This window comes from Crocuta crocuta, unplaced genomic scaffold (genome assembly GCF_008692635.1).
Source record: "Crocuta crocuta isolate KB4526 unplaced genomic scaffold, BGI_CrCroc_1.0 scaffold371, whole genome shotgun sequence".
NCBI lineage: Eukaryota > Metazoa > Chordata > Mammalia > Carnivora > Hyaenidae > Crocuta > Crocuta crocuta.
This window is the reverse complement of record NW_027530617.1, coordinates 188208-205635: the sequence shown is the minus strand read 5'-3', so window position 1 is coordinate 205635 and position 17428 is coordinate 188208.

The window sequence follows — 17428 nt, the reverse complement described above, 5'->3', positions numbered from 1 at the left end:
TTTTCTGATAGCTATAAGGGCCCTTAATCATACTCACAAAGTCCCTTCTTTCCTATTTTTGCTGAGAGTTTTTATGTTTATGGTATTATTTGTTATTTATTGCATCTATTATAACTACATATTTCTTATTTATAGTTTTATTATATTGTTGAAATGATCGCAGATTCCTGGGATGAACTTAATTTGGTCATAATACCTTGTCATTTTAAATATTGCCAGGTTTTATTTCTTCTTTTTGTTTTAAATTTTTAAATACATTTATTTATTTTTGAGAGGTGAGGAGGTGCCAAGAAAGAGGGAGACACAGAATCCAAAGCAGGCTCCGGGCTCTGAGCTGTCAGCACAGAGACGGAGGCGAGGATAGAACTCAGGGACTGCGAGATCACAACCTGAGCAAAGTCGGATGCTTAGCCAACTAAGCTATCCAGGTACCCCCACCCCCGCAAGGTTTTATTTTTAATGTTCAATTTATGAATTTTGTGTTATGTTCATGTATGGTATTGCTTTGTAGTTTTCTTTTATTGTAATATTCATTTTATCTTTTGTTATCAGTATTATAGTGGTCTCAGAAAATAAGTGGGAAGATTTGTTTTTCTATTTTCTGAAAGGATTTTTATAAGATTGGGATGATTTCCTTCTTAAATGTTTGATAGCATAGACCAGTGAACTAATTAATGCCTAGTGATTTCTAGTTGTGAGGTTTGTGTTTATTTGTTTTGTTTTGTTGTTGTTCTTTTTTTTTATTTTTTTTAATGTTTTTTATTTATTTCTAGGAGAGAGAGAGAGACAGCATGAGCAGGGGAGGGCCAGAGAGAGAGGGAGACACAGACTCTGAAACAGGCTCCCGGCTCTGAGCTGGCAGTCAGCACAGAGCCCGACGCGGGGCTCGAACCCACGAACCGCGAGATCATGACCTAAGCGAACGTCGGACGCTTAACCGACTAAGCCACCCAGGTGCCCCTGTTGTTGTTCTTTTTTAAGTTCAGTTCAGAGCCCAATGTGGGGCTTGAAGTCACAGCTATGAGATCAAGAGTTGGACGCCTGACTGAGCTACCCAAGTGCCCCTAGTATTTTCTTTGACAGAAGACAGACAACAATTCAATTTTTCATAGACGCAGAATTTCTATTTCTTAAATTCATTTTAATAAGTTTTGCTCATTAAAGAAGGGTATCTATTATATGTAAATTGTTGAATTTGATAGTCTTGAAGATGTTGATATTTCCTTTTAAAACTGTAATGTTTATAGATATAATTAACATATCCTCTCATTGATAATTTTAGTAATTTTATTTTCTTGGTGTGTTTTACTTGGGATTTTTCTACTTCATTGATGTTTTTCTCCAAAAAAGCTTCTGTTGGCTAATTATTTTCCCTTTTTGTTTGTTAATTTTTAGTTTATTTAAATTTATGCTTCTCTTATTTTCTTTCTTGTACCTACTCTTAATTTTCTAGTTTCTTAGAGTAGAATCTTTTAAATTGCTTTCAAATGGTTTTATTTTCTAAGTATTAAAACTTTGCCTAATTTTTCTTATTCCTCTTTGACCTATGGTTATTTAGAAGTACAGTAAAAACTTGGCTTGGAAGCATAATTAGATCAAGAAACATGCCTTTGATCCAAAGCATTTGTATATCAAAGCGAATTTCAAGAGCCATTAACTCAGTTGTGACCACGTGACATTAAGCCTCACATACTGCTCGTATTGCAAGACATTACTCATTTATCAAGTTAAAATTTGTTAGAAATGTTTGCTTGTCTTGCGAGCACTCACAAAATAAATTACTAGCAATTCAAGGTTTTACTGTATTCTATTTAATTTACAATCACTTGGGAATTTTTCTGATATGTTTTGTTACAAATTTCTAGTTTAATTCATTTTTCCAGAGTATGTACTGCATGATTTTAATCATGTAAGCTGCATTGGGACATATTTTATTTTCCAGTATATGATCTATCATGGTGAATATTCCTTATGTGCCTGAAAAGAATGTGTGTGTGTGTGTGTGTTTTCATTTAGTGTGTGAGGTATTTCAGTGTAAAAATAAGTTAATTTCTGTGATACCAACATACAAAGTTTTGATTTTATTTATTTACTTATTATTATTCTTATTACTGAGAGAGAGGATGAGAGAGAGAGAACAAGTGAGGGGCAGAGAGAGAGGGAGGGAGGAAGAGAGAATCCCAAGCAGGCTCAGCATAGAGCCCAATGTGGGGCTCAATCCTACAAACTGTGAGATGGTGACTGAAGTTGGATGCTTAACCAATTGAGCCACCCAGGTGCCCCCAAAGGTTTGATATTCTTATAAAAATTTCCATCCATGGATTAAGGATTTAGTACTGTTAATTTTTTCATTGTGTTCTTTGAAGTACCTTTCTGAGGGGCAAACATTCTTAGATTTTCCTTCTCAATGAATTAACCATTTTATCATTACGAAACTTCTCTCATATCTCTGGTAATATTCTTTCTTTTGAAGTTCACTTTACATACATTGATATAACATCTCAAGGTTACTGCTTTCCTTTCCAAGTCAAAAAAATTTTATTTTCAGGTGTTCTTACCAATATAGAGACTGTTCTTCCCTCTGGGATCGTTACTTATTTTATGCCATTATTCCAATCACCTGTAAGTACTAACTAGAAAAATCTTACATAATGCACCTTTATCCTGGTGCTTACTGCTTAGGTTTGGTGAGTAGGAGCATTAAGGTAGGATGGAGAAGTTCTTAACCCGCACCTCAGCAGGTGGTCGCCTAAAGGTCAGGAGATGGGCTGACATGAGCCCTTTGAAATTGTATGCAACTTCAAAGATTGTATGTGTGCACATGTTTCTAGGTAGGAGATCTGAGCTTTCTCCAAAGGATTTCTTACTTTCCTAACTAAGAAAAGGCCATCGAAACAGCATTCTGAAATATGTAAAGATTCAGATTCTGAATGAGAAGATGTAACTTGAGTCACTCTTTAGTGCTACTCGCTAAATCTAATTTGTGCTAATCCCTTAATGCTTCATCGTTGAAATTTTGGCTGCTACAGTTTATGCCTCAGCAGTTTTTACACCCTTAATTAGCCTTTTTTTCTATTATGAAAATTTTAAAACACATTTGAGCAAAAGAGATTTTTAATAAGGCCATAATTATCTCATGCTAACGGATACAAATTAGAAATAAAATTAATTAAAGAAATACAGTGATCATTACATAGGGAACAATTTCTGCTAAAAAGAGCACCCAGGCCCTGCCATACACCCTCCTCTTTCATATCCTTTATAATTGTATGTCAAAGTACACAATATGTGTGCATCCTTGAATTGAGCATTCTTTTTTTTTAGATTTTTAAAACTTTTTTAAGGTTTATTTTATTTTTGATATATATATAGAGAGAGAGACAGAGTGTAAGCAGGGGAGGGGGAGAGAGAGAAGGAGACACAGAATCTGAAGCAGACTCTAGGCTCTCAGCTCAGAGCCTGATACCAGGCTTGAACCCATGAACTGTGAGATCACAGCCTGAGCCGAAGTTGGATGCCTAACCAACTAAGCCACCCAGGCGCCCTGTGAATTCAGCATTCTTATGGACAGTAGCAAGAGGATCCCTGTTATGAAAGTGGAGTCAGTGATCTGCATTTGGTATCAACCTATGCAGTATCTTCCATACAGATTATGGGCAGATCATAGTCTCTATCTAAGACCCAGTTTCTACATCTCTGGGACCAATGCTATCCATTGGAAATATAGTATGAGCCACACATGCAACAATAAGTATTTAAAAATTTTATAGTAGCCATTGAAAATAGTAAAAATATAGTAGTGAAATTAATGTTAATAATATATTTTATTTAACCCAATATCAATATTATTGCCATTTTAATATGTAATCAATATAAAATATTAAAGTGTCATATATTTTTCTCAAACTAGTCTTTTTTTTTTTAAAGGTTTGTTTATTTTTGAGAGAGGAAGAGAGACAATGCACAAGTGGGGAAGGAGCAGAGAGAGAGAGAGAGACACAAAATCCAAAGCAGGTTCCAGGCTCTGCACCGACAGCAGAGAACCCGACATGGGGCTCGAACTCACAAACCATGAGATCATGACCTGAGCCGAAGTCGGATGCTTAACCCACTGAGCCACCCAGGTGTCCCAAACTATGTCTTTAAAATCTATTGTATACTTTATGCAGCATATCTCGGTTTGGATTAGTTACATTTCAAGGGCTCAATTTCCACATCTGACTGCCTGCTACTATATTGGCTTATAGACTTCTATAAAATTATTGCTTTAATTCTAAGAAAGTGGAGGTTAATGAGGAAACAAAAGCTCATCTTCAGAAGTTTGATTTCTGTCTATATTATATCTCCTATGTCTCTGATTAGTATGTTCAGTTATTTCTCTACCATCTTAAAGGTATGTAATAAAATTATAATAACTAATTTAATATTCCTATCTACTAAGACAGTCATCTGTGACTTTGATGGCTCAGTTTGGATTGCCTAAATTTCTCATTGTGGATTGTGCTTCCCTGCCTCTTTAAATAGTAATTTTTTTTATTGGATGGCATGGCATTGTAAAGTTTCTCTTGTTGCATTCTGCAGGGGTTTAGGTTTCTAAAATTGTCCCTGAATCTTGTTCTAGAATGCCCTGAAGTTATTTGGCAACAGATTGATCCTTCTAGGTCTTGCTTTTATGTTTTACTAGATTAGACCAAAAGGATGTGCAGTCTAGGTTTAGCTTTCTCCACTGACAAGACAAAGTTCTTTCTTAGCACACTGCCATGTGAATTATGAGGTTTTCTACTCTGGCTCATGGGAATTGGTGTTATTCTTGGTCTTGTGTGAGTGCTAGCAATCGTCTTCTGTCATCCATCTGGTTGTTTCTTCCCTCAACCTAAAATAGTTTCCTTCTGTGCATATAGTGATCGATACTCAACTAATACTTGAGGAGGTTTCTTTGCAGATTTCCAGTGTCCTCACTGTGAGAAGTTCTCTCCTCTCTGTATTCTCGCCCTGGGAAGCCCAGCAATCACAGCTTCCCCAAATTCTCAAGTTGATGTGCTTGACTTCGACAGCCTGAGGGGCTGTGCTTTGGTTCCCTCTCTCTACTCCATGCAATGGGATGGAGTAGAGTGGCAGGCAGTCATACCACTCTTGTGGTTTTCTCTCTTCTCAGGAATTTGTTGCCTAATGTCCGCTGTCTCAAGAGCCATTGTACCACATAGTAAGTCTGGTTATTTAGTTGTTTCATATCGCAGGATAAATCCAGTGTTTATTAATCCATTTGGGTAGAAGAATAAGTACACAAACACAGAGCTTAGGGGAGTTGATCCCCTCTGTGGCTTTTTGCATTCTGTCCAGTTCCTCAATTTGAAGTAGCATTACAGGCCCCAAATGCCATCCTCTCCCTCATCAGTTCAACTGAAGAGCCTGAAATTAAGTCCTCCATTAAGAGCAACCTCAGGCTGCATGTAGCCTCAGTTCCAGGAAAAGCTTCAGCTGAAGCCACCCTCAGGACCACCCTCGGATCAGCCAATCAAAAGAAATGTGTAACATTTCTGTGGTCTGAGTCAGGGACTGAGGATTCTTGCCTAAAACCCCACGTGGGCCCTTTGAGCTCACCTTATAATTGGTCATTTTCAAAGGATTCTCAAAGGTCATGATTGGGCCCCGCCAAAAGTAACAGACGGATACTGAATGGTCAAAACTGTTACCATGAGTGCTGTACAATTATGATTGGTGCTTATGTGATGATGCAAAACGTACAACGTGTGCACTGTAACACCCCCGTCCCTTACCCCATAAAAACCTGCTCGCCATTGTTCGAGGCTTTTCCTTGCTGCTGCTGTGCAGGTAGACAGGTGAGCCCCTGCTAGAGTTTGTAATAAAGATCCTTATGTACTTGCATCGGTGACGGCTCCTTAGGGTTCTCAGGGGACTCACGATTCGGGCACAACACAACAAGACTGAATTTTTCTATATGAGTTTGTCTGCTGTGCACTGGATGGATGTGGATTTTTGTTTTTTGTCAAGAATTTCTTTAAAATATTTGGTCCAGATTATGTAATTTTTAATATCAGCAAATTTAGCTTTATATAAATTATTCTACAAAGAATGGAAGCTGGCTGTCTGTTGAAATTATTTATATTCTGAATGGAGCTGAACTATACATATATATTGAAAACTTAAAATGCAATGACTGAAGAACTTTGTGATTCTTCTCTTAAGGTCCAGAATTTGTGAGAGGTTTACTTTCTCATTCCAAAAAGGCCACATAGTTTTGAACCATTTTATTTTCCAGGGCCTTGTCTCTTGGTTTTTGAATACCTTGCTATTGATAGAAATCACTTTTATTATGGTGCTCATTTAAAACAAAATCTGGGGGTGCCTGGGTGGCTCAGTTGGTTGAGTGTCTGACCTTGGCTTAGGTCATGATCTCAAGGCTCATGGGTTCGAGTCCCGTGTTGGGCTCTGTGCTGACAGTTCAGAGCCTGGAGCCTGCTTCGGATTCTGTTCCGCCTTCCATCTCTGCCCCTCTCTCTCTCTGTCTCTCTCAAAAATACATAAAATAAAATAAACACTATCTAATAAAATAAACAAAATCCTCTGTAGAAGATAGAATTTGGGTGAATAGAAACATTATCTACTTGTGCATTGGAGGCAAGCAGGAGAATAAACTTAAAAACAAATATAAATATGAAATTGCAAGATGACATAGGATTCTGTCATCTTTTAAGAAATGAGAATTTACAAGTCTTTGATCCATTCCTAATCTATACTCTGGAGGGGGAGCAGAATGTGCCATCCAAGTGTGCCACATTGACATGTGGATTGATTTGAGCATAAGGCAGTTAAGACCCAGCAGACTTAGGAAAGCTTTATGCCTTTCCCCTTAAACTACCTAACAGAATTTAGACAGGGGGCCAGAACCCCAAAGCAATTACCAGAGAGAACTTTAACCCCACTGACTTTTCTGTATGGCATGGCAACCATTTCTTACCAAACTTGCTTTTCTCATCTTTCTGTGGATTGTCTTCCTCCCCTTTGAAGCCCCAGACCTCTGCCCCTTCTTCTGAGCTCTGGATGGTATACAAACCTCAATTACCTCAGTGCTGCAGAGTCTCCTACTTTATGGGGCTCCCATATGTATGAAATTAATTATTTTTCTTTTGTTAATCTTCCTTTTCCATTTTATTATTAGGCCAGCCAAAGAACCTAAAAGGGAAGGAAGGTATTTCTCACTATCACTCAACCTAGCATACTTGGGCTTTCCTTTCAGTGAAATGATAGTTGTATTACTCCCAAGTTTTCGGATTTGTCTTTCTTTGCATCTGAATCGAGATGACCTTCACAAAGTAAAATAGGATGCTAAGGATATACGTTATTCACTCTCAGCTTTGTTTTCCAATAAAGTTAATGCACTATAGATTGTCTTAAAGAAAACATGTTGTTCCTCAATGTCATATTTTCTTGCTCCATTTATAGATATTTAATTATTTTCAATAGTCTTGAGACAACAATGCAAATTTAAATCACAGCTATTTTTTGGAACTTTGTGCCCTTTTATCAAATTCTAGAGCTGAATTTAATAATCACATATTTATTATTCTAGAAAAAATGTGCTCAAAATTATGGACATATGCTGATGCTTCTCATCATATGCTAAAACTTATTATAAAAATACATTTTGCAATCGCTCATGATGCAATAATATTCAAGACAGAAGAAATATTCTTAAGGTTGCAATAGTATATTTGAACACGCTATAATTTAACTGTCTCAGAAATCTGTACAGTTCCTGGCTGCCAGAATATTAATGATGGTTAAATTAGGTGAAGAAAAAGAACCATAATTAATTTTTACTGTGAGTTTTTACAGGATAAAGAGTTAAGTACTTATTTTAAAAATTTACATGTTTATTGGCATTAAAAATTAGAGTAGTTAGGGGCACCTGGGTGGCTCAGTCGGTTAAGTATCCAGCTTTGGCTCAGGTCATGATCTTGTGGTTTGTGGGTTCAATCCCCATGTTGGGGTCTGTGCTGACAGCTGGAGTTTGGAGCCTGCTTTGGATTCTGTGTCTCATGCTCCTCTCTCATGCTCTGCTCTCTCACTCTCTTTCTCTCTCAAATTAAAAAAAAATTTTGTAAAAATTAGATAGTCATTCCTACTAGCAAATTTGGACAAGAAACTTCTGAAATATGAATTTATATGAAGACTGTGATTGTTGTTCCTCAGGTTATCCTCCACTGGCAATTCATTGAGAAAAGAAAACAAAATGAAAGAATGGCCTTGAAAAAACAAAACCCAAAGAATCAAAGCATTCCTTGTTGGCGTCGTACTGTTTAATTACTTACAATACTTATGGCCTTCCAACACCAGGAGAATTGGAAAATATATGGGGCTGGCTATCAATGTTTCATTTTGCAAAAGTTATGATTTAATTGACTTTCCAGAAGGCCACGCTTCTCCTCTCCCTCTTCCTCCTGTTCTGCTCCTTCTTTTCCTTCTAGAGTTCCTATACGCATAGAACTATGATGCAGGCTACAATCTGAACTGCACAGATTCAGACAGGAAGCACTTGCAAAACCTGCTGTAGCACTAAGTGGCAAAGTCATTTTCCTGCCACTAAAAACTGCTTAGCTCCTCAGTGGTCACCCGTAACGGGCAGTTTTGTAGCTCAAAGAACTTCCTGTAACCTAAGTCCTATGTAAAGCAATATCTGTGCTTAGCCAGTATTGAATACTTTTCAGATTTGGGGGAATGTGAGATTGAGGGTCCTGATTCAAAAGCATATTATATTACTCAGTGTTTGCTGTTTTTTACTTAGTAGGTGAAAGATCAGCATTGTTTTAAAGTAAAGTGTTAACTGCAATTAGAAAAATTATAGTCATTGTATAATAATATAATGACAGGGATAGAGGGTCTTAAATTAAGTATGAAATCTTATATAATTTTAAGGTTTTCGCCCAACCCTACCCTTTCACAAATAATTTTAGTAGCTGAAGCCCTACTGCACTTATTAGTCCATAATTTTCCCCATATTGAACACATATTAGGGCTCTGGTGAGATTCTCTTTGTTGTCCTACAGGAAAACTCAATATTCAGCCTTCAGCGAAAACCAAGCATTTTGCTTTTTTTGAAGTGGCAAATCCCGTAGAGATAAGAAAGCTATTTAATCTTGACAATTGGTTGTTCCCCTCAGGAGGTGGCAGGTAAATTCAGTAAAAGGCACTTTAATGACATGAATAATGTAACCAATATAGAAACTCATTTAAGGTGTGCACAAATAACCGTGGTCAAAGAAAATAAACATGTGTTGGTTTAATAGATGCAGCCTAGAATGACTGCACTTTTTAAAAGAACTTCATTCTGAAGAAGTATTAAATCACTATTTCAAGGCAGCCAGTAATTTACTTCGCAAGGAAAAAAGTTTAGATATTCAAAGAAAAAGTAATATGACGTGTTCTTTAGTTCTCAGTGGAAAAGGACCGGTGGGGTGCTTGACGAGGCTTGTGTTTTATTCTGTGCAACCTTTTTGTTCTTTTATGCTGTGCTTCTACTGTTGGTTTCTTTGCTTTCTTAAGTATTAAATGACTTGTTGGGGAAGGAGTGAAATTCTACCAACTTTTGGTTATTTTTGCATCAAGCAAGTGACTTTAGCAGAGGATCCATTGTAGTCCTCTCAATGGGGGGCACTTTAAGAGTCTCTCTTGGGCCCTCAGATCCTTAGCAGTCAAACCACACATTTATTTGTATTCTATTTAAAAAAAATTTTTAAATGCCTATTTATTTTTGAGAGGGTGGGAGTGTGGGGAAGGGGCAGAGAAAGAGGGAGGCAGAGGATCTGAAGCAGGCTCCATGCTGACAGCACAGAGCCTGAAGTGGGGCTCGAACTCACCAACCACGAGATCATGACCTGAGCTGAAGTTGGAAGCTGAGCCGACTGAGTCATCTGGGAACCTCTATTTGTATTCTATTTTAAGGAAATGTTATATGTTGATGCTATCTCAGGCTCCTCTTTTTCTCTCCCTTAATCCAACCTTAGTATCAAGCAAATAAATTTGAGGTTGGAGCCAGTTCTGATTTAATGTCTCTGACATCCTCTCAAAGAAATTTGAGCTAGTTTTACTTAGTTCTCTTCACAATATAAGGTTTCCATACACAATTTCAGATGAATCTATACACATTCACTTATTTGTGATCACTTTTATACCATTCTGAAGAGTCAGAATATAGACATTTATTTTTCCTATATTTAGAAGATTTTAATATGCCAGTGAGGTTTCTTTAGGGGGTGGAAGGGTTACTTTCTGAACAAAGAATGTAAAATGTTCCTAGGAATGTACATTTCCTCTTTGCCACTAATCTTTCATCTCTGCCAACTGAGGTGCTGGAGATATTGTTTTGTTTGTTATTATTTTAAGAAAAAAATGGAAGCAAATTCAATTTCACCTAATAACTTTGAATAGCTACTAACTAGTCTAGGGTCTGTTTTGTTTTTGTCATGTAGAGCTGAAAAGTAACACATTTGAATAAAAAGGGTATCATTTTCCTGGAAATGTTAGACATGAGGAATGTGCAATGTGAGAAAGCCATAGAACCCCTTTGCTCTCCCTCATGTCATCAAAACAGGCACATCATCTTCAGTGTACCTGGCTTTAAATTGTGTCAAAACATATATCGTCTTATATCAGAAAATATAGATTTGGGCATGAATATCAATATATTTTATGAAGTTAAAAGTTTCTAGAAACTTTGTCAAACATCTATGCCAAATTGTTGGGTGTTTTCCCATTCCCCCAAAAGTAAAAAATCTGAAACATGCATCTAATCATATGATTAGATTAAAGAGAAAATAGCCCTGGCAATGTTAAGTATATCTGTAAGCAATCTCAGACATATGAAGTAAGTAGAAGCTTCCCTCATAGGCAGAAAGTCTTCTGAGGGTAGGGTCTAAGTGTTAGGATTCTTAATGCCTTGCATGCAACATTTTCAAGAGTCTGGCATGTGTGCTAAATATATATACATACATATTTAAGAAAACAATCAGTGCTGGGAGCCGCACGGGCCTCGCTGGATGAAAGTCACAGCGAGGAAATGGCAGCGTTTGCACAGCTCCTACCATGAGAAACCAAAACTGGTATCTCCTTCTGCTACTACTGGCTCATGTTGGAAATGAGCCTGTGGGTATTGACCAGGCCTCACAATATTCCAGATCAGACCGATATTCCCCACACAGACTGCTCATAAGGAAAAGCATATTCCTGCCTTTTCAAAAGAGACTTCAGACGAAAGCACTGTGGATGATTGTCAAAAGGTTCTTCCTATGGGCCTTGCAGATCCAAGACTTACATAATAAAGGGGGCTAAGAACACAAGAGTTACAACTGAGTCTGGCCCTGAGACAAAGAGCCTAATTTAGAGTTAAGGGCAGATATCCATCCCCACCCAATTGTCTCTGCTTGGAGCACCGAACCTACCCCCATGGCATTTGTGATCAGTATTTGGAGTGACTTATTCTGGCCTTGAATATGCTGATTGCTCCCTGTGAGCAACAGTAAGGAATCTATTGAGGAACTTCTCCTTTTGTGATTATGGGAGCAAACGTGTTTCCTGAAAGACCTGTTTTTCTTAATACTTCTTAAACAAGCTATTGACCCCTTCTCACAAAGAAGTAACTTCACCCTTTATATGCTAAAAACATTGTCTTGTATGCTAAAGATACCATCCTTCCCCATAGGATAAGCATCTAAATCACCTACCTCAATCACTATTGATAAAGGTTATGCAGGAGTGTTCTACAAATCTATGTTCCAGGAAATTGTTACATACCAAAGAAGTTTGTCATCAGAAATCATTGTCTAAGGCAAATGCCACTTGCGTGCGTCCCCCAAACACTTAATTATAAAATAAAGTTGAGCCTCAGTCAAGGCAGAGATGCCTGCCTGGTGATCAGAAAGACTCTCGGGCCTCTCTCATCTCTCCCTCACTGACACCGTCCATCCTTCAGGGACCCCTGGACCCGGCCAGAGCCGGTCTCTGACAAATCAGAGTTTTTTTATTCTCAGGTGACCTCCAAGCACTATTCCTACTTTTATAAAATGCTTTGTCTTTTGGTGTTTATGGAATACATTGGGAGAATGCGATGTGTGTAGTAGATTCCCATGGGTCTTATGATCATACTTTTGACAAGACTTTTTAGTTGTATTTCTAGTTTTAATTCTAATCATATAATTATGATAATTTTCAAAAAAATTATATGTCGTAAAACTATTTCAGATATCTGACCTCAAGGAGTAGACAAACACAAATTTTTAAAAATATCCTGCTTACTCCAAATTACTCACCTAAGAATTACTTCCTTTTTATCCACCATATTCTCTTTCTCTACCTATCTCCCTCTATCTTTCTCTGTGAGTCACACACATACACACATAATGAAACTGTTGCTTCCTACCTTGTTTCATTCGCCCACGTAATAATTTTAACTGCACATACCTTCTTTCTGTGCTACTGAGGTAGGGAAGCTAAAGGGACTCCATTTTAGAAAGGTTCCATCTCTACTGTTTTTCTACTAGGCTCCATTTACTTATGGTCTAGATTTTGCATCTCAATAAACCCCCTCCCCCCCCCAAAAAAGCTGTTTTCCATTCCAAGGGGAAAGCAAGAAAGTTCACTATTCTCCAAGTCTTGTCCTAGGCCCTCAAACACCTAATAACATCTAAGCCCAGATTCCAAGCATATTCCAAGACATTAGCTTCAAGCAAACCTCAGCTGATGCTGGCATCCATACTCCCTAAATAACACCTACTGTTCACCTGTCACTCACCTTGGATTGGACCCTCCCCTGGATTACTGAAAGAACAAGTACGCTTGACCCTTTTCTAATATAAACCCCCAGCCCCAAGGGATGGAGAGATTCACTCTCCTTTCCTTTCTGAGTCTCTTAGTTACTCCATCTGCTATACTCTATCACTTACGCTATTTAATAAACTCTGCTTTCCCTTTCTCTGGCTTGTGTTTGATTTCTATCCTATGTGAAGCCATGGACCCTCTTGACTGGTCTTGTGGGACAGCCCCAGGTTCTTAGAACGTACCTACCTACTCCATCCAATTATAATTCATCTTTCTTTCAAGGCAGATGATTGTCTCTGAGAAGTCTTTGCCTGAGCAGCTTTCAGCCAGCATCAAGTTATAAAGTGAATGTGCCATACACCTTCTATTTATTCTAATATTAAAGTCTTCAGTTATATATTTCTCATGTAATTCTATTTACTCTTATATATAAACTCCTTATGAGATAAAATTGTGCTCTATACAATATGTTTGTTCACTAGGACATATTGTATAGAAGAGAACCTCTTCAAATATACAATCCTAAGAAATGAGTTCCTTTTTTTTAAAGAAGCATTTCATTTTCAGAATATTACACACACACACACACACATGTGTACATTTTAAACAATCTTTAAAGTATAGAAAAGTATAAAGACAAAAGTTAAAAGATTTCTATAATCCTAGTAATTTAACAGTGTCCATTTTTTAAATCAATTCATAATAAGGAGATCAATATATAATTATAGTTGAATAATGATTTGTGATTAGATCAGTTCACTTAAGTTGCAAATGCCTTGATATAAATCAAGATTTGATTAATTCTAAAAACTGATTACTTTCTAACGTTGATAGTTTAATGACACATTATGATGCAGATTTTGGTAATGTTTCTTAACCTATTTGATTAGCACACTTAGATTATTTATTTCATTGCAGCTAAGGATCAGGGTAACTAGGATTTACAAGTAAATTAACCAAAGGAAATAACTTATTATCTTCATATCTTAAATGAGGTTTAACCTAATTTCTGTGAGTGGGTAAGTTTTAGTTGATGTCATTCTAAGTATATGCCTGCATCAAAATTTAGTAATATACTAACTCTGATTTTAATAAAGTATCTCTAAGGTTGGACTTTAGAAGCAGTGCAAGAGAAAACATTAGCTAAAAATGCAACTATTATTTATAGGTGTGTTTTTGTTTACACAATGTAAGTTGAAGATTTTGAGATGTATTCTGTTTGTGTGAAAACTGATCAAAATGCTCCAAGTTAGGTGAGGCAAAAGGAGACAGACAGGTTGAATTGATTTTTTTGTTATTGTCTATGACAGGAAGGAGACAATTTAATTTACCCTAAACAAAACTGTTGGATACATACTTATATGGAATAAGAGTCTGGCTGTCAGATTAATGATCTTGGATTCTGGAAGTGCTTCAGGAGTTAAGCTGGCCAGTTTCATCATTTTCTGCCAAGTGATAGAGATTTTAATTGATATATTTCATTAGGAAAAAGAATAAAGAATATTTCAAAATACAATATAGTTATTATAGGCCACCCACTGTCATTTCAGTCAGGACTTTTGGCTTCTTACAGTGACCACACAATGTAATGACTAGAGACTGAATTCACCAGGCATGGCGCAACTTGAAGGTCCTCCCCTATAGAAAGATTCTACTCTATCAACAATTGAGACATCGAGTTCAAAGTTTATCTATTTTTTTCTTCTCATTTCAATTCAGAAGTTGATCCTTTTATATAGACTCTAAGTAACTAAAGATGAAATGATAATCAATCCTTTTCCTGAGATCTACTATACACAGTAACAACAATCCATATATTGAGCAGAAAATAGCATAGGTGGCACCTTATTTCATTAACTGCTTCATATTCTTTGGTTTAGCATCCAGGGAGGAAGCAAGCCATCAACTGACACCACAGCTCCAAAATGAAATCAATCTACCATATGAGCTATAAAATAGTATTGGAAAACAATTTTTGAGGTTAAAAGGCTAGGCAGCAATAGATTAGGCTTGTGGAAAGGATATGAAAGCCTGGCCTCAAATATCATGCACTGGACACGTATTTTTTGTTAGTTTGCAGAACAAGAAAGGGAGCATTTCACCGTTTTGTTGTGTCCCAATGTTATGGTCTCAAAGACCATAACTCAGTTTTAAGCATTCAAACCTCTGCAAACTAGTTTACAAAGCTTATGAAGTAAGCTATACATCATGGAGCAAGGACAATTAAGGCAAACTTAAAAAATGTGCAGAATGGTCCTGATTTTGTTAAACTGAAAGAATCCATCTTTTAGCTTTCAAGATTTTCAGACGAAGCTCCCAAGAATAATAATCGTTGCTTCAGGGAAAGTGTCCAAAAGTCTTGTTAAATCAAACCCACTCTTGATTTGAAAGAGGCAATTATAATGATGTCATCTCCTAAATTATCTTAAATAAATTTAGAATCTGAAGGAATCATAATGATTAGTGAGCTCATACAGATTAAGGACAGCTGCAAATATCAGCAAGGACATCCCCTCTCATTCTTCTGCACAGAGTCATTCAACAAGTATTTTTATTTTTTATACTTCACTTTTCCCCTAAAATTATGTATTATATTATATCATATATAGCTGATGACTTTTGTAGTAGAAGAACAAAGGCACAGATAGATAGATGATAGATAGGTAGATGATAGACAGAAAAAGTTTGCTTGATGTGGTCTCTAAAACAATCTTTAAAAGTTATGGGGGCCCTACAAGGACAAAAACATTCTGGCTCTCATGCAACTCAAATTGTTACTATCTTCTTGATAAAATTTAGATTCACTTTCCTTAAAACATTGTGCTACAAAATCTAGCTTTCAAATTTAAAATCCAGAGTTATTTTAATATGGAAATTTCAGTGAGTATTATGTTAGTATTTCCTTTTATTTTGACTTTTCTTTCTTTGATTTTCAAGCATACACACACACACACACACACACACATGCACCTGTTGCTTACATATATTTCCTCTTATGATTTTTAGTTTATACTTTTCTTTTTCAATTACTCAGGTTTCAAGTGATATTTCAAATATTTAACATTAAGCACATTGATTTATAATAATTATAGTACTTCTTTTCATAAATGTATGAAATTGATTATTACTGAGTGTCACTTTTTTTTACATGAGGATAATTCATTAGTAAAAATGCCACTTTTCTCTGATTTTCAAGACTCTATAGATTGAAATACTGAGCATTTTCTTATCTTTTAGCTTTATTCATTTGTCTACATTTTTCTTAATCCCACTGGATGAAAGGATTTAATCCTAGTGATGTCTGATTCCAAGTTAATGCCTAATTGCTACCATCCTACCATTATACAAAGAATTTACATTTCGGTACTCATTCAGTTTAACCAAAATACCTTAAAAATTACACTTGACTGAAATGAACAATTTTGACACCTAAAAGTTTTCATATATGTTAAGTCCTGTTCTTTCTTGAGTCTTTTATTCTTATATTTCTTGAGTCTAAGAAATGGTGACCTTAGCAATGCCTTGAGTTAGATTCCCCTCCAAACCTTTATTACCTTAATAGATTTCAATTTTGTGAAATCTACTCAAGATCCCATTTTCTCTTTACAATATTCTTACTGATTTCTGATAATATTCAGAACATATATATATATATATATTTAACTTCAAATGTAGGAGATTTCTACTAATCAGTGAAGTAAATTATGGCCTTTTGACCTTGATTTCAGACTACTAGAACATTATATAAAGAGATAAGTATAAGACTTGCTTGCACATACATACATGCATGTGGGTACCATTAATGCTAATGGCAAGCCGTGGGCCAACTTAGAAAGAAACATAAACAGGGGCGCCTGGGTGGCTTAGTCGGTTAAGCATCCGACTTTCGCTTAGGTCATGATCTCACGGTTCGTGGGTTCCAGCCCCGCGTCGGGCTCTGTGCTGACTGCCAGCTCAGAGCCTGGAGCCTGTTTCAGAGTCTGTCACTCCCTCTCTCTCTGACCCTCCCCTGCTCATGCTGTCTCTCTCTCTCTCCTAGAAATAAATAAAAAAACATTAAAAAAAAGAAAGAAACATAAACAAACAGGAATAGTTTAAACAATTTGGAATTTTAGGCAGTATTAAAAATGATGATATGTACTGAAATGAGATTCCACAGCTTAAGAAGCTAAGTAAAAATAGAAAAACATTCATTTGACATATTTTATTGAGCATTAAAATGATATATTAAAAATATACATAAAATAAAACATGCTCATAAATATAAAAAATCCAGAATTGCATTTCCATTATTATATATTTCAATTATAGTAATAAGCTTGGTATTTATACATAACATAAATAATAAAGGTAAAAAAATTTTCTTTCATTGTAGAAAGCTTGGATTATACAGAAAAATTCAAATAATAAAGTTGAAATTTATCATAATATCTAATGGCACAAGATGTTTTTTTTTAGTTTTATCAAAAATTATATTTCTAGTTTTTTATTTTTTTTAAAGGAGTTTACCTTTTTTTTTTTTTTTAATTTTTTATTTATTTCTAGGAGAGAGAGAGACAGCGTGAGCAGGGGAGGGTCAGAGAGAGAGGGAGTC